The 25,740-nt window shown below is 40.3% G+C and overlaps 1 protein-coding gene across 4 annotated transcripts in view; it reads left to right on the top strand.

Moving 5' to 3' along the window:
* The window catches only part of LOC148843921 (P-loop containing nucleoside triphosphate hydrolases superfamily protein), a 69,674-nt gene that overhangs the window by 20,258 nt on the left and 23,676 nt on the right, over nt 1-25,740 (top strand). The gene's annotated exons all lie outside the window — the stretch shown is intronic.

The raw sequence follows: 25,740 nt of genomic DNA, 5'->3' as shown, positions 1-25,740 counted from the left end.
TGATTTCTATCGAGGGTGGTTTTGGTTGGATTGAGTCCTAGAACCTTTGGTAGGAGCGGTTGAAGTTTCTTTCTTTCTCGCCATCTTGCTGAGTCTTGTGAAACCCTATTTTTGGGAGGTTGAAGGGTTGTTCTTTGCTTAGAATAGTAAATCTATCCTAGTAAAACCGTAATTTGATTTTCGTTTGCATCCATTCACTCAATGGAGCAAACTAGAGGAGAGACCAAATATTCCACATATTCTGGGTTTGGACATGGGGGGTTAGTAGAGAATCTTTTTGGGGCTTTGACTATTGTGAAGTTAGATGGGATCAATTATTTAGCTTGGTCTCAATCTATTAAGATACATGTGTGTAGTAGAGGAAAATGGAGTTACATTACCCGGAGCAAGAAGAAACCAGAGGAGGATGATCCTACCTATGAAAGGTGGATGCAGTAAAACAGGAAAACTACACAGTAGTGGGTTGGTTAGTGAATTCTATGCAACCACACGTTAGTTAGCATTACTTGTGGATGATGTGAATAATCTAAGATAGGGGGAGAAGCCCTTAGCTGTTTACTTTTCTATGCTGAAATCTCTTTGGCAAGAGATTGATCTGATGGAGACTGTTGTTTGGGGTTGCACAAAGGATGCGGAAACATATAGGAAGTTGGTGGAAAGAAATCGGGTCTTTGAGTTCCTCATCAGACTCAACTGAGAGTATGATATTGTGAGGTAGTATGTTTTAGTAAAGGATGAGGTGACTTTGTCTCAAGCGTATGCTATGGTGAGCGGTGAGGATAGTGGAAGACATGTTTAGTTTGTCGAGCAACAAGTTGATCACTATGCCAATGCCAGGATGAAGCCGAAGGTTAACACTAGGAAGAAATATATTATCTGTGAATACTGCAAGAAACCTAAACACAGTAAAGACACCTGTTGGAAGTTGCATCTAGAGCTCATTCCTGGCAGACTCAAGAAAGAAAATGGTGGAAAAAGGTGGAAATGCAAATGTAGCCACTTCTTCACAAGGTGAACAGGGATAAGGTGGAGAGAAGTCAGTGGGAGAATAGTTTGCAGTCGCCAGTGTTGAATATAAGAAGTATGGCCGAATAACTAGTCATTTGGAGTCCATTGCTACATCTCCTTCAGAGATTGTTCCTTCCTCTGCATATGCTTACTCAGGTATTCGTGCCACTACACATCATGTTTCTATCTCATGTACTCATAAAATCCCTTGGTAAATTGATTATGGTGCTTTTGACCATATGATTAGTGTTTCACAGTTATTCACCTCTTACCAACTCCTTTCTGGCCAAGATAAGATATTCCTTGCTGATGGCTCTTGATGTAGGGCAATCCGGCTGCTCCTTGCAGGAGATGATCTGGCTACCAGCGACGACGGGCTCGATGAACCAAAGAACCCGGGGTTGTTTACCCGGCGGGGTCGCTCCGATGCTTAAGTTAGCACTTGGTTGCGAGCTGAAAATGGTATTAGATTGTGAGAGGTCTAGAGAGCAGAGATTATGCCTCTCTTCATCCCCGGGGGGTGAAGCCTTTATATATTGGAATCCTTGCGGGTTCGGTAGAGTAGTTCCGGAATTCTCGCTGCGACAGGATCCATTTCTGTGTTAGTTGGGGAAAATGCTACCAATTGGTAAGGCTGACCATTTCCGCTTGAATCAGGGAGGGGGGAGATAATATTAGCCGTTACAAGGTATGATCCCGTAAGACATGGAGTACGGTGGCGAGATCCCTGGGGTTTCCATGCGGTGGTCGGTCAGCATTGCTTGAGCTCGTGCTCTTTAGATCCGACCTGATATGAATGCCGAAGTGCCTTGGGACCGAGGTGGTCTGGTTATCCGAGCTCAACCATTGTGGACTTGGCAGGTCAGGCTGAGCTGTTATCCTAGTAGGTCACTAGTTCGGCATAAAGGCTGGTCGCCAGGTCGGTGTCAGTGCCAGGTCGCCAGGTCGGCGCTTGTGCTAGGTCGCCAGTTTGGGACACCATCATCTTGGCTAAGTTGTTGCCTAAGTGGTTCCGGGTGTCACCCAGTTGTTTCAAGGTGCCATGTGTCACAATATCATTGGAGGGCCAAATCCGCCCTCATCATTTTCCCCCCACTCCCGAGCTGAAAGTAACTCGGCGAAGGGAGTAGATTTCTCCTTTTGGCCTGGAATGAATAATTCGAGGAGCTCATAAGCGTCAATTCAATTCCTTAGGCTCTGGGAGCGACTCGCAATCCGCTCCTTGATTTTGCCCATGCCGAAGAGGTGACTGGGTCTTATGTGGTGAGGAGGTCTTCGCTAGTTCGGTATTTTGGCCCTTAGGCTCTGGGAGCGACTTGTAGTCCACTCTCCTTGATCTTGCCCATGCCGAAGAGGCGACTGGGTCTTATGTGGTATTTTAACCCTTAGGCTCTAGGAGCAACTCGTAGTCCACTCTCCTTGATTTTGCCTCGCCCATGCCGAAAAGGTGATTGGGTCTTATGTGGTGAGGAAGTCTTTGCTAGTTCGGTATTTTGGCCCTTAGGCTCTAGGAGTGACTCGCAGTCCGCTCCTTGATTTTGCCTACGTCGAAGAGGCGACTGGGTCTTTTGTGGTGAGGAGGTTTTCGCTAGTTCGGTATTTTGGCCCTTAGGCTCTGGGAGCGACTCGCAGTTTACTCTCCTTGATCTTGCCCATGCCGAAGAGGCGACTGAGTCTTATGTGGTGAGGAGGTTTTCGCTAGAACTACATTTGTTTCAAAGTCCAATAGTCGTATTATGTTATGTTATAGCTGTTTGGGTCATTTGTCTCTTTTTTCATTGAGTCAATTGTTTCTAGAGTTATTTAAAGGAATTAATCTATATCGAGTCTACATTGCGAGTCTTGTGAGTTCTCAAAGCATTGTAAGAACATTTATCCTTCAAGTAATAAAAGATCGACTATTCCTTTTAATATTGTTCACTTTGATGTTTGGGGGCCTTACCATTTATTGTGTATGCATGGCTATAGATATTTCATCCTGTTTATTGATGATTTTTCGCGATATACTTGGATTTACCTTATGCCCTCTAGTGCTGAAGTGCCTAAACTTGTGCAACAGTTCCATGAACACAGTTGGTTTAACGCGTGCAACAAAATATTCCGATTGTACAATGCTAAGGAATATTTTAAGGACCTTACCTCCTATCTTGAGAAGTTTAGGGTTGTTCATTAGAGTTCTTGTGCTCGCACTCCACAATAAAATGTAGTGGAGAGGAAAAACAAACATATTATGGAAGTTGCAGGGAGCATTCTTTTTGCTACCCATGTTCCTATGAAGTTTTAGGGTGATGCAGTTTTATCATCTACCTACCTTATTAACCGCATGACTTCTTGAGTCTTGGGGTTAAAATCTCCTTTTGGAGTCCTCTCTCCTGGTGTTGAGATTTTATCCATTCCTCTACGGGTCTTTGGTTGCAATTGTTATATCCACATTCCCAGTTCTAAGAGACATAAGTTTGACCCCAAGACTTAGAAGTGTATCTTCCTTGGTTATGCCTCCACATAAAAAGGGTACTATTGTTTCGATCTCATTAGCGGCACCCGGTTTGTTTCCATGGATGTCACCTTTTTAGAGCCAGTTCCTTTTTATAATTGTCCTTTTGTGGGAGAGGGATCCTCTCCTTGAGTTGTTTTCTTCATCCCTTCCTTTGCCAACTCTAGTTGAGTTTGTATCGAGCCCTCCATAGTTACTCCCATTCTTGTGGAGGGATCCTCTCCTTTGAGGTCTTCTCCCCCTCCTCCTGCTAGTCCTCCGGTTTTTACCACTCATCCTATTCTCTAGAGGTGGTATTAGCGACAAAGGCCAAGGCAAACACAGGTTGATTCCACAACTCTAGTTGAGTCTCAAGCGCTTCTAATTACTGAAGAGAGGACATGTCCATCACCTCCTCTACTAGCACCATCGTTTTTAGACCTTGACCTTCCCATTGCTTTGAGAAAAGGTAAGAGGAAATGTACAACTCATTGTATTTCCATAGCTTCCATTTCCTCTCAACCCATCCCTAAGTCTTTTTCAAAAGCCTTAGCCACACCAGAATGGAGGGATGCCATGAGGATTGAAATAGAAGCCCTTCATAAAAATAATACCTGGGATATTGTTGACTTGCTAGCTGGGAAGGAACTTGTTGGGTGAAAGTGGGTTTTCACTATCAAGTATCGTGTAGATGGGTCAATTGAGAGGTATAAGGTTTATCTTGTTGCTAAGGGATATACCTAGGTATATGGGATAGATTATGTTGAGACCTTTTCTCCAATTGCTAAAATGACTTAGGTGAGAGTTATTTTATCCTTAGCAGTGAGCTATAATTGGCCTCTGTATCAGTTTGATGTCAAAAATGCATTCCTGAATGGTGTTATCTCATTGAAGAGGTATATATGTCCCTTCCTCCTGGTATATAACTATATATGGCAAGGATATGTAAGGTAAGGTGTGCAGATTGAAGAAATCACTTTATGGCCTAAAACAATATACACATGCTTGGTTTGACAGGTTTAGGGCTGCTCTTGTTCAGTTCGGCTATACTCAGACTCGATCACATCATACCCTCTTTGTTAAGAGAAGAAGCACATTGGTGACATTTCTTATTGTTTATGTAGATGATATTGTGTTTATTGGCACTGATATAGAAGAAGTTAGTGCTCTCAAGAAGTTTCTTAGTTCTGAATTTGAGATCAAAGACTTATGGGAGTTGCGGTATTTTCTTGGCATTGAGGTTTCCCCTACCCAAAGGTCTTTCCAGAAACGAACTTTAGTAATTTGACACACATTGAATTAGGTGGAATTGAGGAAAATAGGATAGATTTCATGAATTGCTTTCCACGGAGAAGCTGAAGTACTACGAGGGGCGACTTTTGCCTCCCAACCATTTCCATCCACCCCATGAATGCTCTCAATCACTTTGTGCTATAGTCTATCATTCTCAAAGGGAAATCTCCAAAGCCACTTACCTAGTAGGGCTGTGTTCCTTATCAAGAAGTTCCCAATTCCTAAACCTCATTGTTCCTTAGGTTTGCTAACCTGCTCCCACTTGATCAAATGGCCATTTCTTTCCTCTCTGGATCCCAAAGGAAATTTCTCATGTATTTCTCTAACCACCTTGCTACCCTAGCAGGGATTCTAAAGGTTGATAGGAAATAGGTGGGGAGGTTTGCTTGTGTGGTTCTAATCAAGGTTATTCTTCCACCCAACGAGAAACAATTCCTCTTCCACAGGGCTAGTTTCCTAGCAAACCTTTCTATGACGAGTTTCCAAAAGCCAACAGACCTAGGGTTTCCTCCTAAAGGTAGTCCTAGGTAACTGATCGATCAGCTTCTAGTCTCACACCCCAATATCTTAGCAAATCTTAATTGTTCTCCTTCCTCCAAATTGACCCCTACAATACCACTTTTAATCCAATTTATCCTCAGCCCGGTCACTTCCACAAAACTATTCAATAGCACCTTCAAGTTTGCCACCACTTCCTCATTATTTCCTTCACAAAAAAAGATGGTGTTGTTTGCGAATTAGAGATGTGTAACAACCACCTTGTTTCTACCTACCCTCCAACCTCTAATAAGGCCTTGAAGATCAGCTTTTGTCACCATTCTGTTTAGTACTTCTACCCTCCAACCTCTTTCTTTTTTCAATGACGCATTCATTGGCCACCATGATTTGATCCACACTTTGCCTTTCTTTCACAAAAGCACCTTGGAAAGAAATGATCAAAGGTAACACCTTTTTTAATCTTTTTGATAAGACCTTTGAAATAATTTTGTAAACACTCCCAATAAGGCTTATCGGCCTAAAATCATTAGGAGTTTTGGTCTCCCTCTTCATTGGGATCAAAGTGATAAATGTTGCATTTACTCCCGGTGAAACCTAGAGGTATAAATTAGGTCGTACTGCCCGTTGACACGATTTTGGACCGGCTCGACACAACCTACAATGACGGCACGTAGGTCGTGCCAGGCTGTTAGACAGTTTTGTATGCCCTTAGATTCAATCAAAATAGTCATCACACTTAAGCAAGTACGAACTTCTCATCTACATAAAAACACCTTGTTCTGTATGATTTACGCTTATTATATAAAATCATGTAATTTTCTTACTAAAAGATCCTTATAGAGGATGATATTGTAGCTCAAAAGTGTACATAATCTTGCAATCAATCTTATTAGTTAAATGTACTTCTTTTTCACTGGATCTTTCCCATTGAAAGTATTAAGAGGCTGATTCTTGATTTTTATGTCAATGTATCAGTGAAAATGAATCTAATATTTTCAAAGAATATGGTCATAGACCACACTAAAAATTTTGAAAGAGGAAATTAAATTTAGAAAAATGTAATAATATAATATTATTTAAAAATGTTTAACTTATTAACATAAAAATAAATTAGTATTATTTTGACTATTGTTTTCAATATAATGAAGTCTATGATTTGATCCCAATTAAAGAATCAGTTCAAGACTGGTTCTACATGGTTCTTTATTATTCATAATAATATAGTTATAGTTATTTTATTTAAAAAAATATAACCTAATTTATTATTGTATCTCCCATGGTTTTTAAACCGATGTTGACCTGGACAGTCGGACCTTTCGACCCAGGAGCTGTTCATGCAATCGGTTCCATTTTACCCCAAACCTGGTTCCTGGCCAAAAACCATTGAATCAGTCAATGACCCGTTGACCCAGGTGGTCGAATCATCGATCTATCGATCTGTTCAACGATTTTTGGTCATTTTTATTTTTAATTATTTTTTTTTGTCAAAATAGGCCATCCATTCAAACCAGAAGGTCGAACCGTGTTGACCTGTTCAACAGTTTTTGGTTGTTTTTTATTGTTAATTTTTTTATCAAAATGGGCCATCCATTCAAACCGGATGATTAAACTATCGACCCAAAAACCGATGGCCAGATTGGTTCCATTTCTGAGTCATTTTTTAAAACCATGGTATCTCTTCAAATAGGTGTAAAAAAATTATATCTCCAAATGTCATTTTTAAATTTTGCCCATGCAAAGTAGGGGCTTCCCTGCTAGTATATTTATAAATTGCATGCAATCAAAGGCAACTTAAAGCAATGCCATCTAGAGGTTGAATTTTACCACCAATGCACTAAATAATAGATACTATGATGAGTTCTATCAGAACCCTTTCTTTTAGGTAGTGTGAGGTTAACAGAAATTAAAAAAGAAAAAGAAAGTTGAGGCAAATTTCTTAAGGCTATGTTTGGTTTGAAGTAAAAAGTAGGGAAAGGTAAGGAAACCTTTAGTCTCCATTTGGTTTGTGGAAAGATTTGGGTGGAATGGGAAAAGATGGGATAGGATGGGAAAGTGTAAGAATTTGCTCTTTCATTGTTTGGTTTTATACATGAGAAAATAATAAGAAAACACTATTTTGAGGGAGAAGAGAGAAGAAGGTGGGAGAGAAGAGAGAAGAGGAAAATGGAGGGAGAGACAAAGAACTCCATTACTGAAGCTCCGATTTGTGTCTGTGATCCCAGATCTAAGTTTTACCATGGCAGAACTTAGATCTGTGTCTACGAACCCAGATCTCTATCTGTTAACCCAGAAGAAGAAAGAGAAGAAGAGAGGAGAGAGGGAGGAAGAGAGTGGCTAAGAGGGGGTGCTACCGCCGCTGTTCTATTTCTGGGATCAAATGGGGAGGGGTGCTGTTGTCACTGGTTTCACCAAAGGAGAGAGGGAACTGTGGTTTCTCACATTTTTCCATCGGGGTCGCACGGTTTTAGTGCGACCCTAAATCCACGATTTTGGGATCTGACATCCCACATTTTTCTCATCCCATTCCTCTATTTCCCTCAAAACAAATGAGAGAAAAAGGAATATTTTTGGAATATTCCTCTTTTTTTATCCCCATCCCACAAACCAATAGGAGCCTTACAAAACTTTTGTAGACTTCTTTACCTTTCCCTTGCTTTCCCTACTTTTTCTTTCAAACCAAACACGGCTTGACGAATCTTTCAAAATTCCTTAAGAACTTATCCTCAACTTTCTATATCTCTCTTATATCAAACCAATCATAGCCTTACAGTCCGTTTGGTTGCTGAGAAGGGATGAGATGAGAAGGGATGGGATGGGAAATGATGGGATGAGAAGGGAAAATTTATTCTCATTTTGGCATTCTGGTGTTGATTGCTAAGAAGGAAAAATTACAGTTCATCATCTTCCTTCGAATTCAAACCAGTGGCATGGACGAGGCTCAGCTATTGTTTGGCAAAGGGTTTCGCGTAAGCATGGACCGTTGTGAGCAGAAAAAGCTTGCTGCGAAGAACGAGAAAGAAATGCAAGAGGAAATGCGAAGAAATGAGGGTCTAGAGGAGAAACCGGAGGAGGCCATGCGCGTGTGGTTTCCTTTCTCACTGGGGTTGCACCATTTCAATACGACCCCGCGTTCCAAGCTTTGAGAAATGGCGTCTCACTATTTCTCGGTCCATCCCACAAAACAAACAAATGAAAATAGGAATCTAAGGAGAATATTTCCATTTTCTCTTCTCGGTCGCACCAATCAAACAGACTGTTAAGGTTTACCTTTTTGGCATTGCCGTGTTTTCTGTTTAGGGTTCGCTAGCTAAGATAACTGCTAAAATTTTTGTCAACGTGTTTTTTCTGAGTGGTACTGCGTTCTTTGTCTTGAATGGGCACTTAAGCGAGCCATGCCAGGCCATTTGAGGAAGCGGCCATCATCTTTATTGGTTTTAGGTTAGTCTTAAAGATAATGATGTATATAATCCAAATATCCCAAAGCAATAAGTAGCATGTGCATTTATGGTTGTTGAACATGGGTTTTGACGTTCTTCATCAGTTTTTGGGCTCGGCATGACTCAAATTACGTTGCTCAATTTGCTTGTTTTAAGCTTGGAACTGGGGTTCATTTCCCTCAGTTTTCGGACCGTTTTTTATGTATATAGTACCAACCATACAAGGGTTTCTAAATTCTAATTGCTTGTCTTCAGAATCAGAAATTAGAAACCCAGTTTCTTTTCTTTGCGTGACACCAAAACTTTAGAAATTTCCTGCAACTTCCCTCCAAAACCTGCTTTTTAAGTTATAATCCTCGCAGAAACTAATCAACATTATTATTGCATAGGAAGAAAGCACGTTTTCTCAAGTTGGGCATTGGGGTCTTTGACTTTGAACAGGTTTATAGAATCCATATTATGTGTCCAGAATCAGATTCCGTCATTCTAGTGAGAGAATAACGTACCTATTTCTCTTTTTCTTTGCTCTTTTCGTTGCTTTGCAACAAAGTGGCAAGTAGGAGTAGCATAGCTTCTTCATTATGTAACGAACAAACGGTAAGAAAGAACTCACCCAGTCTTGACTCTTGACTCTTGGGCAACGCAACGATAGCATTCAACAGCTATTACCAATTACCAACTACCAATCTGGTCCACAAGAAATGGAAAATAAATAAATTATAATTCAAACATTAGAAGGAGAAAAAAATCCCACGTTGTTTGAGTGTCGTTAGACTTGAACATTGAGTTCAATGCTTAGGCCTTCAACAAATTACTCGGGGGCCAGGGCTTCCCAGTTCCCATCACGGACAAGCTGTAGGGCCCTGAGCCACTAACAACAGGAACGCCCAGCCCATCCTCAAGGCCTAAGCCCACCATTGGTGTGGTGTTTTGCTATGGTAAGTTACTGTCTTCGTTGGAAGAATGTGCTGGCTGCACCGATTAGACCCCATCCGGGTTTGAGCAATGTGAAATTAGAGCATACCTACATGGGCTGCATAGCCCAGCCCATTTTGGTTATTAGAGTCACTTTTATAGAGACCTTAACCTTATCATGTGCATGAGTGGCCCATTTTCATTAGTACTCGCTCAACACCTTTTGCAAATTGTAGAGTTTTGGTTTTGGGTTTCAGACTTGTGTAAAGAATGTTGGTGGAAAAATGGAACATTGCTAGCCTGTTTGCCAGGTGTCATACTGTCATGTCATGGAATAGGAATGTGGTGGAGAGGAAACGAACCATGTACAGGAAAGCTTTGGTGACATTTTGCATATATGGAGCTTCTTCTGTCAATTATCTCCGCAAGCGATGGAGGAGAAGGTAACATGCCCTAACCCCACATACAAGACCCCTGTGCCAACTGCCAAGCACATGAATCATGGCCCAATTACTTGTTCATCTTCATCAATCACAATCAAACTAGGGCGTAATTATTTGTTCCCTCCAGCTAATATGAGTGCAAGTGATAGAGAGATTCATATGATGAACTCTTTAAAGGCCTTCCATCATTAGCATGAGGATGGGTCCTTTAGTAATGAGGAAACACATCAAAAAATGGGCTATCCATTTGCTGTTGGGCTTGTCTAAGTGTTTCATAAAATGATAGGGGCGTCATAGACCGATGTGGGAGGGGCTTCACCAGAAAATGCGAACTCTCTCACGGTACCTTGGCGTTTACGAATATGATGGGTAAGCACTCACTGGACAGAAATGTTTACTTTAAAACGGCTTTGAACCTTATCTAACAGAGGCCAAAGGGAAAACTCATATGATGAGTGGATATGATCCTTCACAGAAAGGTGGTAGGGTTATGTAGTTGAAACAGTTGGCTCCATGCATCCTATGTGATTTCCCACATTTGCAGAGACAACCCGTAGTCTCCGTCACTGAGAAAGGAGGGAAATCTCAGAGATGACTGAATGGAAATGGATCGTAGATTAAAATCCATATATATGAAATGTACATGAATCAAATTAGGTTGTGGACTGATGTTTGCTCTTTTATCAGAAAATGGCAAATGGATCTTTTGCAAAGCTTCTTGATGACAACAAGCTTAAGGGCCCAAACTATGCCGACTGGTACAGGAACCTTATACTGGTCCTAGCTTCTGAGAAGCTAGACAAAGTGGCAAAGAATCTTGCCCCGGAGCGTCCGGGTGATAGGGCTTCTGAGGCCCGAAGGAGAGACTATCAGGAATGGGAGGAGAAAAACTCCCTTGCCTAGTGTTAGATCATTGCCTCATTGGACAACCCAATATAGAGGCAGTTTGATCAGATCGAACTTGCTAAGGACATATTGAATAGTCTCAGGACGATGTATGAAGAGCATAATCGTTCTACTCGACAAAAGGTCTTGAAATAGTTTATGACCACACAAATGTCCAAGGGCCAACAAGTTCACGACCATTGTCTTCGGATGATGGGTTACATCAACGAACTGGAGGCTCTTGGATCCGGGCTGGACCTTGCTACCCAGATAGATGCTATCCTTAATTCTTTGCCTCTTTCCTTTAATCCGTTCATTATGAACTATAACATGAACAAGCTGAATGTCAGTTTGCAAGAGCTCAGCAATATGTTGCAAAGAGCCGAAGAACTGATTAGAAAGGATGAGCTTGTAGCTATGCTTGTTGAAACTAGCAAGACGAGCAAGAGAAAGAGGAAGGCAAAGAAGCGTCAGAAGAAAGACAAAGCATCGGATGCCTGTCACTTCTGCAAGAAGACCAGCCACTAGCTATGCTTGTTGAAACTAGCAAAACGGGCAAGAGAAAGAGGAATGCAGAAAAGCCTAAGAAAGCCACTAAGGGTAAGAAGTAGAAAAAAGACAAAGCATCGGATGCCTATCACTTCTGCAAGAAGACCAGCCACTGGAAAAGGAATTGTCTTGCCTACCTGGAATCCAAGAATGGTAATTTTGAAACTTGTGTTATAGAAACCAATTTATTGGTAGCTTTTGCGTCCTGGTGTATTGACTCCGGGGCTTCAACTCATGCGTGTAACTCACTGCAGGGGTTCAAGTAAGCAGGAGGCTGAGTGAAGGAGAAGTCACTCTCTATTTGGGGACTACTGCAACTGTTGCAGCCGTGGCAATAGGAACCGTGGAGTTATTTTTTAGAGAAGGAAAAATTGTACTGAAAGATTGTCTTTATGTACAAAATTTAAGAAGAAATTTGATTTCTGTTTCAAAACTGTGCAGATGGTTATTCTGTTTTCTTTAGTAATAGGATTACTATTAAAAGAAATAACAGATTCATTGCATACGGGGAACTGGAGAACGGTTTCTATGTTCTACATCCTTCTCTAGAAACCAACATAATCGAAACTACGTCGGCTGAAATCCTCAAGAAGAGAGCTCGTGATACATTTAATCCCATGTGTCTGTGGCATCACCGACTTGGCCACATCGGTGTTGATCGAATCACAAGGTTGGTAAAGGATGGTCCTTTGAATTTTCTAACTGTAGAAGATCTTCCCACCTGTGAGCTTTGCCTACAAGGCAAGATGACGAAACGACCATTTGACGGTAAGCCTGAAAGATGTATAGGCACACTTGACCTAATACATACGGATGTATGTGGTCTCCTGAGTGTTAGGACACGGAATCAACACGTGTATTTCATCACATTCACAGATGATTTTCACGATATGGTTACGTGTACCTAATGAGACACAAGTATGAATCATTTGAAAAGTTCAAAAAGTTTAGACAAGAGGTCGAGAAACAGTTAGGGAGAGAAATTAAAGCCATTCGATCTGATCGAAGTGGTGAGTATATTTCTGAAGAATTCAAGGACTATTTAAAGGACAATGGGATAGTATCACAATTAGTTCCTCCTGCTACACCACAAATCAATGGTGTTTCAGAGAGGAATATGATCTTATTGGATATGGTCCGGTCATTTTTCATACACTTAGAGTTGCCCACATCCTTTTGGAGTTGCGCATTAGGGACTGCGATTTACGTGCTGAATCGGGTTCCAACCAAATCGGTTCCGAACACTCCATATGAACTTTGGACCGGAAAGAAACCAAGTGTCAGATATTTGAAGGTTTGGGGTTGTCTAGCACACATTAAAAGAACGATCGCAGACAAGTTGGAATCCAAGACCAGCCGTTGCCTATTTGTAGGCTATTTGAAAGGGTCTATAGGTTACTTATTCTATGACCCGAGTGAGCAGAAAGTGTTCTGCAGTCGAAATGCCCAATTCTTGGAGACCGATTACATCCTGCACACCCATCATCAGGAAATTGTTTTTGATGAGGAGAGCTCAGGAGCAGTGGGCAATGTCCCACAAGTTCTAGGTAGTGACCAACCTAGAAGATCCGCTCGGGTATCCAGGCCACCAGTCCGTTATGGTTATTAGCAAGATAGTTACCTGGTGGAAACCTTGACTAGTGAGGAGGATCCCGTGACTTACGCGGAAGCTTTGTTGGACATAGATTCCCAGAAGTGGGTGGAGGCCATGAGAGCAGAGATGGAATCAATGGAGACCAATGGAGTATGGACTCTAGTAGATCCGCCCTCCGGGGTAAAAGCAATTGGTTGCAAATGGATTTACAAGAGGAAGAAGGGCCCCAATGGTAGGGTTGAGACCTTCAAAGCTCGTCTGGTGGAGAAAGGGTACACTCAGAAAGAGGGCATCGATTATGAGGAAACCTTTTCTCCTGTGGCCATGCTTAAATCCATTAGGATCCATTAGCTGTAGCAGCATACCATGATTATTAGATTTGGCAAATAGATGTCAAAAATGCATTCCTGAATGGAGATCTTACTAAAGATATCTATATGCAGCAGCCGCAAGTCTTTATAGTTGCGGGTCAGGAAAACATGGTATGTAAACTCAATAGATCCATTTATGGACTTAAGCAAGTTTCTAGAAGTTGGAACATCCGTTTTGACTCTGCTGTCAAATCGTTTGACTTAGAGCAGAATCCGGATGAACCCTGTGTTTACAGGAAGTACAGTGGAGATAAGGTTACCTTGGTTCTGTATGTAGACGTCATTCTACTCATTGGGAATGATGTAGGAATGTTGACTACGGTGAAAGTATGGCTTTCACAGCAAATCTCCATGAAAGATTTTGGAGAAGCCTCTTATATACTAGGTCTTCGACTTTATAGAGATAGATCTGTTAGACAGTTTTGTATGCCCTTAGCTTCAATCTGATTTGATGTACTTTTGTTATTTAGTGGAAATAAATAAAGTGCATGTTTGATTCATGTTGTTTGGTTTAATTCTGTGTAAAACCCTAAAACTAGACATTTATAGAGACTCATGTTAGTTTTAAATGTTCACAGCCGTTGGATAAGTCTGGGGAGATTTATCCTGCCAAGGCTGATACTGGTGTGCCACCAAGTGTTGGGATGGCCTGTCTCAGCCATCAGGGTAAGTCCCGAGGCACATGCAGTATGGGATTACTTGAATCCTTGAACCGGACCAGATTTCCAGTATTGCCCTGGACCTTGGAGATAGATGGGCAAAACTGGAAAGTTACACCTGACCCCTAGACTCGATTATGACATTTCACTAGGTGTTGGATCAGGCTGCCTTTGATATGCCATTCAGTGAGATCCTTAGCGGGGATCAAAACCTGGGTATGTTGGGGCAGTTTGAGAATTCATCTGAGTGGGTGATCATAGTGACAGAATCAGCCACTTTGTCGGACAAAGGGTAATGATCGGGAATGCACTCTCTCTGATGGAAACCAAACTGCCGGCAGTTGATTTCAATCGTTGGAATTTTGTTTTGCAAAATTAATATATTTATATATGTATGGTTTCGAATTGTTTGCAAATGGTTTTAATTCCCGGGATCCATGTGAGAGGAGAGTGCGGCACTGTTCCTTGCAGCCGAGGGAGAGGTCCTCTCTTGTCGGGCAGTGCTTGAATATTAAGGGCTGAGAGGTTAAGTGTAAGACCATTGAGGATAATACCTGATGGGCTAATCTTGCACCTGCCCACAGTCCCTGGGTTTTTATAAGATGGCTTGGCCCAGGGACCACATAATGTAAGTGTTGGGCCCATAGGGTCCATATGATGGATTCAAGGGGTTCATTGAGTTTTTCAGTGAATTCGGCTGGGCCTTGTATTAAAGGCTGGGCCGAACCCATGTGGCTGGTGTGTAGATCAATGCTTGGGTCCCACGCCATACAAAGAAACCCAACTGGGCAGCAGATTGGAAAGTAATTAGACACTGAACACTTAATGGGCCAAAAGCCCATTTTGAGGTGGGCTGATATGATCACCCATCCATGGGGCGAATTTGAGATTAAAGTTAGTAAAAGGATTGGGCCTCTTAGCTTTATCCACTCTAAGAGACCAAATTCAAATTAGATTTGAATCTGGTAACCTCCTGATAAGATCAGGAGTAAGCTAACTCTATCTGCAGAAAGGATTAAGATTATCCCCTATCCAAATACTGATTTGGATTGGGATAACTCCTAAAAAGGAGGTTTCTTAATCAAGAAGAAAGGAGGAGATTTCGAACCACCTTGAAGAGGTATAGGATACCTCCTGCGAATTCAGATATGATCTGATTCATACTCTCCAGAAAAACAGAAAAACAGTTCAGCCTTTTTGTTTTGGAAATCTCCTCCTGCCGCCGCCATCTGCCTTTGGAAGATTAGATCTTTGCAGAGAAGAAAGTCAAGAAATCTGTTCTTGACATCAGTCTTGCAAGAAAGACTGAAAAGGATTCAGTGTTTAGTACTTCCAGAGGATTCTTGTGAAGGATCCAGTGTGTAGGACGCACCCTGCTAGTTTTTTTCCATTCACAGCTGTGTCATCTTCAGCAGGAACGGATCTTGGAGCATTCTTTGGGCGTGAACACCAACTTTGGGAGATACTGCTTCTCCGGATCAGGTATATTCCTCCCATTTATCTTTTGGTACAGATCTGGTTTGATTATGGTTCAAGTAGGATCCTTGAATATTGTATTCTAAATTTAGGGAATATGATTCCCAATTGGGAGAAGGTAGGAAATTTTTGAAATTCGCCCACCCATTCCGCAACCTTTATGGCGTCCATTTGATGGATCCTACCATTCTTTCAAGATCGAAGCGGATAATAGGATTATCCCAATCTGCCTGCATTGACAAAATAGTTAAAAGATACAGCATGGAAAATTCCAAGAACGGAAATGTTCTTTTCAGGTACGGAGTTACTCTCTCCAAGAAGATGTCTCCCAAGACTTCTGAGGAGATTGATGGCATGAAAGACGTTCCCTATGCCTCTGCCGTACGGAGCATCATGTATGCCATGCTGTGCACTCGTCCTGACATTGCTCAGGCAGTGAGTGTAGCAAGTAGATTTCAAGCTAACCCAGGGTAGGAGCACTGGACTGTTGTGAAAAACATACTTAAGTACTTTCGAAGGACAAAAGAGTTTTGTCTAATATTTGATGGTAATTCACCACAGATCCAAGGGTATACGGATGCCGATTTCCAGTCGGATCCAGATGATAATGAGTCTACATCTGGATATGTTTTCACGATAGGATCGTGTGCTGTTTCCTGAGTGTTAGCGAACAGGGGTCCTGAGTAGCAAATTAATAGTCCACAACCCAGGCCGAACGCATTCAACTGTTGTATGACAACATTGGACCTACGGGAGGATGATAGTAAGAGGTAGCATCAGCGGAGAATCTGGTAGACCCATTGACTAAGCCACTGTCACAGAAAGTGTATGAGAAACACGTGGAAAGCATGAGACTCCGGTTAGTACCTGATTGGACCTAAGTGCAAGTGGGAGCTGTTAGACAGTTCTGTATGCCCTTAGATTCAATCAAAATGATGTACTTTATGAGTTTATTGTAAATGAATAAAAGTGCATATTTGATTCATGTTTCCTTGGTATGTTTCTGTGTAATACCCTTAAACTGGACACTTAATGAGACTCGTGTTAGTTTAGAATGTTCACAGCCAGTGGGTCGGTCTGGGGAGACCTATGCTGACAAGGCTGACACTGTGGTGCCACCAAGTCGGTTGAGGTGGCTTGTCTCAGCTACCGGGGTGAGACCCTAGGCACATACAGTGTAGGATTAATTGAATCTTTGAACTGGACCAGATTTTCAGGATTAATTGAATCTTTGAATCTCAGCTACCGGGTTACACCCGACCCCTAGACTCGATTATGATACTGCACTAGGCGTCGGATTAGGCTGTCTTTGATGTACCAATCAGTGAGATCTTTAGCGGGGGTCAAAACCTGGGTATGTTGGGGCAGTCTGAGAATTCATCTGAGTGGGTGATTATAGTGACAGGATCAGCCCCTTTGTCGGACAAAGGTAATGATTGGGGATGCACTTTCACTGATGGAAACCAAGACTGCCGGCAGCAGATTTCAATCGTTGAGATTTGTTTTGCAAAATATATTTTATATGAGATATAAAAGTATATACATTATGGTTTCGAAATGATTTGCAAAAGGTTTTAATTCCCGTGATCCATATGTAGAGAGAGTGCAACACTGTTACTTGCAGCTGAGGGAGAGGTCCTCTTTTGTCGAGCAGTGTATGATCATTATGGGTTGAGAGGTTAAGTGTAAGACCATTGAGGATAATACCTGATGGACTAATCTTGCATCTGCCCACAGTCCCTGGGTGTTACAAGGTGGTTTGGCCCAGGGACCACTTAGGGTAAGTGTTGAGCCCATAGAGCCCATCTGATGGGTTTCAGGGGGTGCACTGTCCATAACAGTGTATTCGGCCAGGCTTTGTAACAAAGGTTGGCTGAACGCATGTGGCTGATGTGTAGATCAATGTTTGGGTCCCACGCCATACAAGGAAGCCCAACTGGGCAGTAGTTTGGAAGGCTAAAGGAATACATAACCTTAAATGAGCCTTAAGCCCATTTCGAACTGGGCTAATTTGATTAGTCACTTATGAGGCGAATTCTGAGATGGATCAGCTGATAGGATTGGGCCCACACCCTATCCATTTAGAGAGTCCAAAATCTAAATAAGATTTAGATCTAGAAATTTTCTAATTAGATTAGGAGATGGTTGATCTAATCTGTAGATAAGATAAGGGTTATCCCTTATCTTAAAGGGACTTTAATTCAGATATGATTTGGGTTATAAAAGGAAGAGGGGGCGACAGCCTTTAGACACATCACAAGCAAGCAACAGATAGTCTTGTCTTCAGAGCTGAAATCATAGAAGAAAGAACTCTGCACCTTGCAAATACTCTCTTGCCTCCTCCTTCCTGCAGCCGCCGCCTACGGCAGTTCGATCTCCAGTTTTTGGGACAAATCAAGATTGAATCTTGATTCCAATCTTTTGGAGAAAAGATTGGTGGGAGTTGTATTCACTAGCCGTCTAGGTGATTTTTGAGAAGGATCAAGTTCTTTTGGAAGAACATTGTTGATTCCACTCTGCACTGCGCATTTTCAGTGGGAGCAGATTTTGGATTCTACCTTGGGCGTGAACACCTCCATTGAGAGATATTATTTCTCTGTATCAGGTATTATCTCTCCCTACTCCTTTTGGTTCAGATTTGGTTCAGTTTATGGATCAAGAATGATCCTTGAAAATATGATTTTCTAAATAGGGAATTCAATTCCCAGTTGAATGGAGAGAAAAATTTTTGAAATTTGCCTCCTTATTCCGTGATCTTTGGGCGTCCATGTGATTGATTTCCTATCCCTTCACAGGCATGACATGATTGTGGGGCTTTGCTGGGCTGGGGGTTTCAAGTCCATGGGCTGGCGCGACACGACATGGCTGTGCGTGCCGTGTCGCCTGCAGCCACTTGCTGGCCTGATCCAACACGTGGCACGACACACGGCACAACACGACCCGTGGGCCTACAACGGGTTGAGGCAGCCCGTTAAACAAAACTACTCATTGGGGCCCTTGGTTGGGGGACCCCCCAAATGGCTAGTTTCAGCTTTTTTAGGGCTTTTTTATAGAAATACCCCATCAATCAATAGCTATAAGCTAATAAGTCTATAAATAGCTATATAGGGGGGTATTTATGTATTTTGGCTTTTCAGTGACCAAAAGACCGCTCCCAACAACTACAACATGGCTAATTTTTAGGGTATTTTAGGCAATTGAATTATTTTCAATTCCTATAAATAACCCTATCCTCGACACCAGCCCACCATTCTCATCACACTAATTCAACAATTCTCTTCTGAATTCTTGTACTCTCTTAGTCTCTCTTCTCATTTCTCATACAATCTCATATTGTCATACTGTTATACACTTGGGCAGTTAGGCACTTAGCAATTTAGCTAGGAGGTTTTGAGAGGCTTCAATCGTTGAAATCAAGTTGAGATTCTGAATCGGTAATCTTGACCATTTGGTTAAGTGCAATTAAATTAATTTTTATTTTTAGAATTAAAAAAATGGCTGGCTCCTCCCAAAACCAATTTTGCAACGTTAAGTTAATTAACTCGATCTAGAAAATATTTAAAATAGAGGAGGTTGAGGGGAAGGGAAAAAGAGCCATTTGCCAAAAAATTAGGATTGACTTTAGCTTTATTAGCAAGGGTGGTATTGGCCACTTGGCCAGACATTTGCTCTTCCATGAGAAATAGGAAAAAGACATCTACTTTAAAGATTTGTTAGATGCTGAGGATACATTACAAGACAAAGAAGGGCATAACACTACTAAACCTGATGAAGTGGATGATTAATGTCAAGGAGATGGAGTAATTTTTTCAATTTTACTTAAATTATTTGTTAGTTTTTTCAACAACATAAGTATGTAACTTTTTATTTTCAGTTTGTAATTTTTTATATTTTAAATGAAATAAAATTACAATTTTTTTTCCAATTTGTTGTCCATTTTGTATGTTGGTAAGTATTTTTTTTTTCATTTCTTTGTTAGATTTTTTATTTTTTAAATTTGTTCCCAAAGTGGGTAAAGGCCAATGAGAAGTTAGCAAAAAAAAAAAAAAGGTCAGTCTAGGCCTTTCTGGTCTGGTTCGGCCTAGGATCGGCAGGGCCCAGGCTCACAGCACGGCACGACAAGCTCGGGCCGTGAGCCTTGCTAGGCCGACCCCCCAATCTATACCAGGGGAGGGAAGCATGGCCCGACCCAGAACAGCCCGCGTGTCGACACAACACGACCCACTCTTTGCACAGGCTGTAGGCTGGTTGGGTTGTGTCGGCCCAGCATGGCTCGGTTTACACCTCTAGTGAAACCTTCCCTTTGGAAAAAAATTCGTTAGATTTCCAAGATGTTTGATTTCAGCATATCCCAACACTCTTGGTAGAAGGCCATTGAGAATCTATCCGGCCCAAGGGCTTTAGACCTATCCATTGAAAAAATTGCTTAATTTCATCCATGGAGAACCTCCTTTCTAGAGAGAGAGATTGCTCCTCTGAAAGCACATCCCTTTCAGCTCTGGCAAGTTTGACACCACTTCATTTGGGCTTGAGAAGATTACCTTAAAGTGATACAAAAATCCTTGAAATCTCCTGATTCTCTCTTACCATTTGACCCTCCTCCAACTGAGGATTAAATTCTTCTTTCTCCTTCCTTTTGCAAGAGAGTGAAAAAACTGCTTCCAACAAATTTCCTCCTTTCGTAAAATCTCTTCCAATTTTTGCTTTTGATTCCATCTTTCCTCTCTTTCTTTTGAAATAGTTATAAGGGCCTCTTTCCTATCAAGATACCTTGATTTCTGCATCCGCAAACTGCCACTTGTTCTATATTTTCAAATAATTTTGAATCAACTTCTTTATTAGGAAATACCATTCCTTCAATGCAAGACTTTTCAATTTCCTTAGAGGCTTGGCCAACAAGCTTCTTCCCTTTATCTAGATAATCTCTCACCTCCACGTGTCACCTTATCTTTGAATATTCCATCGTCTTCAACCTTTGAAGACTTCCTTCCATAGAGACGCTTCAGCTTCCAGCAGAATCCTGACCTTGAACCAGACACCATCTGCAAGCAAGTTTAAGGGTCTCAGCACATATTCTGGCTTAATCCCCCCAGTTGAGTCTCGCAGCATAGAGATCATGAATGTTATAATCTACCAGAACTCCACCTAGAAATTGGATTAATCTATTGAGAATCTTCTTGTTCCAGAGATTGAACGGAAGTCCCACTAATTGTAGCACAAGGCTTCCCTCAAAAATAAACCTCTGGTTACACAACATATGCTATCTGCCATTACCCTAGCTTCTGCAGTCTCCACCATTTCAATGGTAGAGATATCAATATTTCCATCTTCGATATACACGCTTGCCTTCGTATCATTGAAAGGCTTAATGCTAACACGAGCCTTTAACTTGAAATTGTCCACAATCACCTCCAAGATCTCCCAGTCTATAATTTTTTTTTCTTGCTGTTAATACCAATTTCTTCGTCCAAACTCCTTTCTCCATGTCTAGAAGCATCTTCTGGCTCCTGGTAAAGCTAATCACAGTTATTTGCAGATTTAAATCTTCTGGTTTTTGTTCCTTCAAATCCCTGTTCTGATTTGCGCTTATCTCTGGATCAATGTTCTGTCTTTGTATTGGTCTTTCTTCCATCTTCATCAACAACTCCTGTAACCCAGCCACAAACATTATCCACCCTCTTCTTTTCCTACCCTCTGACACCGATATCATCTGTCTCCTGTTATTACCAAAGGTTTCCATTATCACTACATACCATCCTTTCACATTTATCCTCATTTCAACTTCATACTTCTTACCTTCAAATCCCACTGAACTCTTCTATCCCTGTTTTCTAATGGAGTAAATTGTCCCATCCATGAACCCCTTAAGCCATCCAATCATTTCCACAACTACAAAAGTGGTGGTTCTTTTCTCTTCTCTGATTATAACTGCCCATTTTCCATTGTTTTTTTCTTCTTCAAATCTAATTTTCTTAGCTTCTACTTCCATTTCTCTCCATCTTGCCACCGGTGAGAAACCTTCACTCTTTTCCATCTACTCTAACTACTTCTAAAGTTCTGCTATATTCTATCCTTACTGCAAAGGATATCCACCACACACCACTGCTTGTCTGTCAACTCTTTCACAAACTAATGAATCAGCAAGTGTTCAGCAGAGCAAGGTATCCGTGAGAAAGATTTAACCATGTGGACAATTTTCCATTTACCTAAAATACCAATCAGTGCTAAGGCATCATCTATTTTTATATAGCAGGCATTGGTAGAGAGAACACGGAGTTTTGCTCACCTCCACCTCATTGTTAATCACTGTTTCCATACCGATAGAACCTTCAAAGTTTCATCTATCATAATTTCATCTTCAATTGAATCCAAATCTTTCTCCTCTTCATTTTCTTCTCCGAGTGGTTTTGTTCTATAAATTCATCTATCATAATTTCCTTCCTCTCTTAAATCAGTACTGTCTTTTTCCTTCTCCAGGAACACCTTTCTTACTCTCTCTCTCCTCCTTCCACTTCAACTTATTCTTCTTCAGCTCCGTCCTTGCAGACCCTTTCATCTTCTTTTTGCACTCTATCATCTTTCTAAGGTTGATCTCTCTTCTCAACAATCTGCTCCACATCTTCAACCATCTCCACTGCTGTCACACCACCATCACTGCTCAGATGGACCTCTCCTTCTTTCCCCTTTTCCACCTTCAAACCCACTCATCAAAAGACTGTTCTTCTGGTAATCTCCCATTTAGGCGCAGCTGGATCCCTTTATTCTTCTCATTAAGGGTTGCCTTTTTCTCTCTGTAAAAGTATTTTGTTGTTCACTACACAAAACTGTCTTTATTCTGCACTGAGGACTGAAAAACTTGTGACATAAGACTGTTTCCTTCTTTCCGGTTTTCAATTTGCTTGGTAACCTTGAATGAAGATGATGATAGACCCAGTTTAAGGTCTATCACACTCCCTGTTGGACTCAAAAGTTAATTGTTGGTGTTACAAGCCTTGGATTTCATCCCTTGCTTCTGATACTTCGACGTGATTATTTAAAAAGTCAAATGACATGTCTTGAACTGCTGGTTCAATTGGTTCACTTCAGATAAGCCAAATCTCTTCCCAGACCCTTCGTGCTCCCCCATTGATCCCCATTCTTCTTATATTTTATTAACCTTCTCAACATGTTGTCTCCACCTAGGATCTGATGTGTCCCCTCTTAAAACTTCTGCAAATGTTTTAAAGCTTGCCCCTTTATTGCTGAGTTTAAAAACTTTTCAATTAATTTCCGTATTCGATGGGTCCATCGGTGAGGTCTTGATTTGAGGCTTTTCAGTTTCCTTTCCAATTTTCCAACTCGTCTTTTTTCCTCCCCCAACCCCCTTCTTTCACGTGTCAACTAGTCCTCCAAGATTCTGTCGTCTTCAAACTTGGAGCAGCTACTCCATAGAGATGCCTCACCTTCCATCAGCACCCAAACCTTACACCACAGGCCATCTGAGAGAAGATTAATGGCTCAAGTGACGTTGTTTGCCTTCATCCCCACAACCTGAAGCCTTGCATTGTGTAGATCTAGGATATTGTATGCTATGAGAACTCCCAAAGTTCTAACAATCCTGTCCAATAAGTCTTCATTCCATAAAATAAGAGGAAGATCCACCAGTTTTAGTAACAAACTTCCTTTTGAAATAGTCTTTTGGTTACAGGACATGCCAGCTCTCCATGTTGACCACACCATCCATTGTCTCCACCATCTCAGTTGTCAAAGGAATTACTTCATCTTCTCCAATCTCTAGCACTATCTTTCTATTGTCAAAGTCCTAAGGATCGGAAAGGCCTGCAACTTAAGTTTTTCAACTAATTGTGCCTGATAATATCCTCCAGTCCTTTATGTTTCATCGTGTTGCTATTAATACATATCTTTGTCCCCTAACTCCTTTCTTCACATCCAATTACAGCTTCTGGCTTTTGGTCAAGGTTTAAAATGTCGATGTCAATGGAAATGTTGTTTACCAAAATATAGGACATATGTCGGAAATGTCAGAAATGTGGAGAAGTGTTGTAAAAATTAGAGACATTGTGGAAATATTATTAAATATGTGGAAATATGCAATGATATTTTGTAAAATGACAAAAGAAGCATTAATACATATTTCTAGACTATTATCTTATTCCCAACATTTTATAAAGCTAGGAAACTAAAATCAATAACAAATTAGTAAATGACGATTTACTGATTTATTATGCATTTTGATGTTTTTACAAGGTTATCTGATATTTTATTTTCTTATTTTTAATTCTGATTTATTATAAATTCTAATATATTAATTTCACGCTAGTAAATAGAAATACATTTATTCTGATTTTTTAAATATTAAAGTTATAATAAATTATGTTTTATTATAAATTTAATAAACTGATTCTCCTTTTTGTAGTATTAAGTTTATGATAGATTCTGATTTCGTATAAAACTTGATGATATTATTATGATTTTTAATACTAAACTTATAATAAATTATGATTTAGTATAAAATTTAATAAATTTATTCTGATTTTTTATATTAAATGTAGAATATGATTTATTATAAAATTTAACAAATATTTTCTGATTTTAATAAATATTTTAAATAATACTAACTAGTTAATATTTTATTACTTGAAAAATATTTTATGTTTTATATTATAAAGTAATTAATTTATTCTTTTGTTTTTATATTTTGTTAATTATTTTTTATAAATATTTTATTTGAAATATTAAATAGAAATTATTAATGGAATAGTTTATATTAATATACTGTATTATAATAATGTAATATACTAATATAATATATTTTTAAAGTACATTAGTCGACATCCTGTCGACATTATCGACATCCTATTGACATAATAGGAAAAACTATCTTTTGTTTTGGTTATTTGGACCGATTTGGTCGACATTTATGAAATATAGGAAATGTTGATCGAAATAATGTAATTTTTATATTACCATCCATTTTCATGTCGGTGAGCCACGACATCGACATATGTCGGGTGACAATAGCGACATTTCGCGACATTTGAAACCATGCTTTTGGTTAAACTTGCTGCCATTACTTGTGGAGCTATGCTTTCACTGTCTCCTTTCTTCATATCGCTCTTGTTTGAACTCATGATGGTCAAGCTTTTCTCATTGCTAGTGCCTTACTCTGCTACTAATCTGCTCTATTTTTTTACCGTGATCCTCTTCCATCTTAACTAAGATCTCCTATAACTTATTTGAGAGTAGCTTCCATCCTTTTCTCTCCCTACCCTTTGGCACACAAAGCATCTGTTTCCTGTTATCGAAGGTTTAAAATTTTGACACTATACACCAAATACAGGGCATATCATATCATATCTTTGGAAATTCAATATGGGATATGGTGGAAAATAGGTGGTTGTCTTTTTTTCCACCGTATCGGACCCATATTGAACCATAGCGGACATGATTCAGTAGCGTATTAGGTGTCGGTATGCTATGAAGAAGATATAGACAAAAAATGAAAAAAAAAATAAAGGGGGAAAGAAGGTTTCTTTCCCTTGAAATAAGCCTTCTTTCACCCCCAAACGACTTTAAAACTCCAAACTTCGTTCCTAGAGTGCTAGATTTGCAAAAAAAGAAACACAAGGAGCAAGTGTGAATCATCAAAGATTTTGAAGATTTTCAAGTTTTGAAAAATGTTGCAAAAATAGGTAAGGTTTTGTTTATAATTTTTTTCATAATATCTTGTGATTTTATTTTTAAATCTATGTTTAAAGGAAGGTAAAATCCATCATATGGATGGCCGAACCATGCTAGATGGTCAGGCAAAATTTCAAAAATTTCTTGCAACCTTCTGGGAATCATATTCCTAGTTTTAGAAAAATTGCATTTTTCAAGGATCGTTCTTGCACCGAAATCAGACCAGATCTGAAACCAAAAGGGAGAAGAATACCTGATACAGATTCCACAAATGTAGGTCCCAAAGTGGTAGTTCATGCCCAAACTGAATCCCAAAACCAACTTCCACTGAAGATGGCGCAACTTGAATTGAAGCCGGTTCAGCAAAACTACAATCCAACTCCTTGGATCGAACAAGGGAGGTGGGCATGAATTCTCTGTATTTTTCTTGCAAAAATCAGGCTATGAATTGATCAATA

This window comes from Nelumbo lutea, chromosome 8 (assembly GCF_056320005.1).
Source record: "Nelumbo lutea isolate HS-2025 chromosome 8, American lotus-T2T, whole genome shotgun sequence".
Lineage (NCBI taxonomy): Eukaryota > Viridiplantae > Streptophyta > Magnoliopsida > Proteales > Nelumbonaceae > Nelumbo > Nelumbo lutea.
This window is presented reverse-complemented; position numbering and strand designations above follow the sequence as displayed.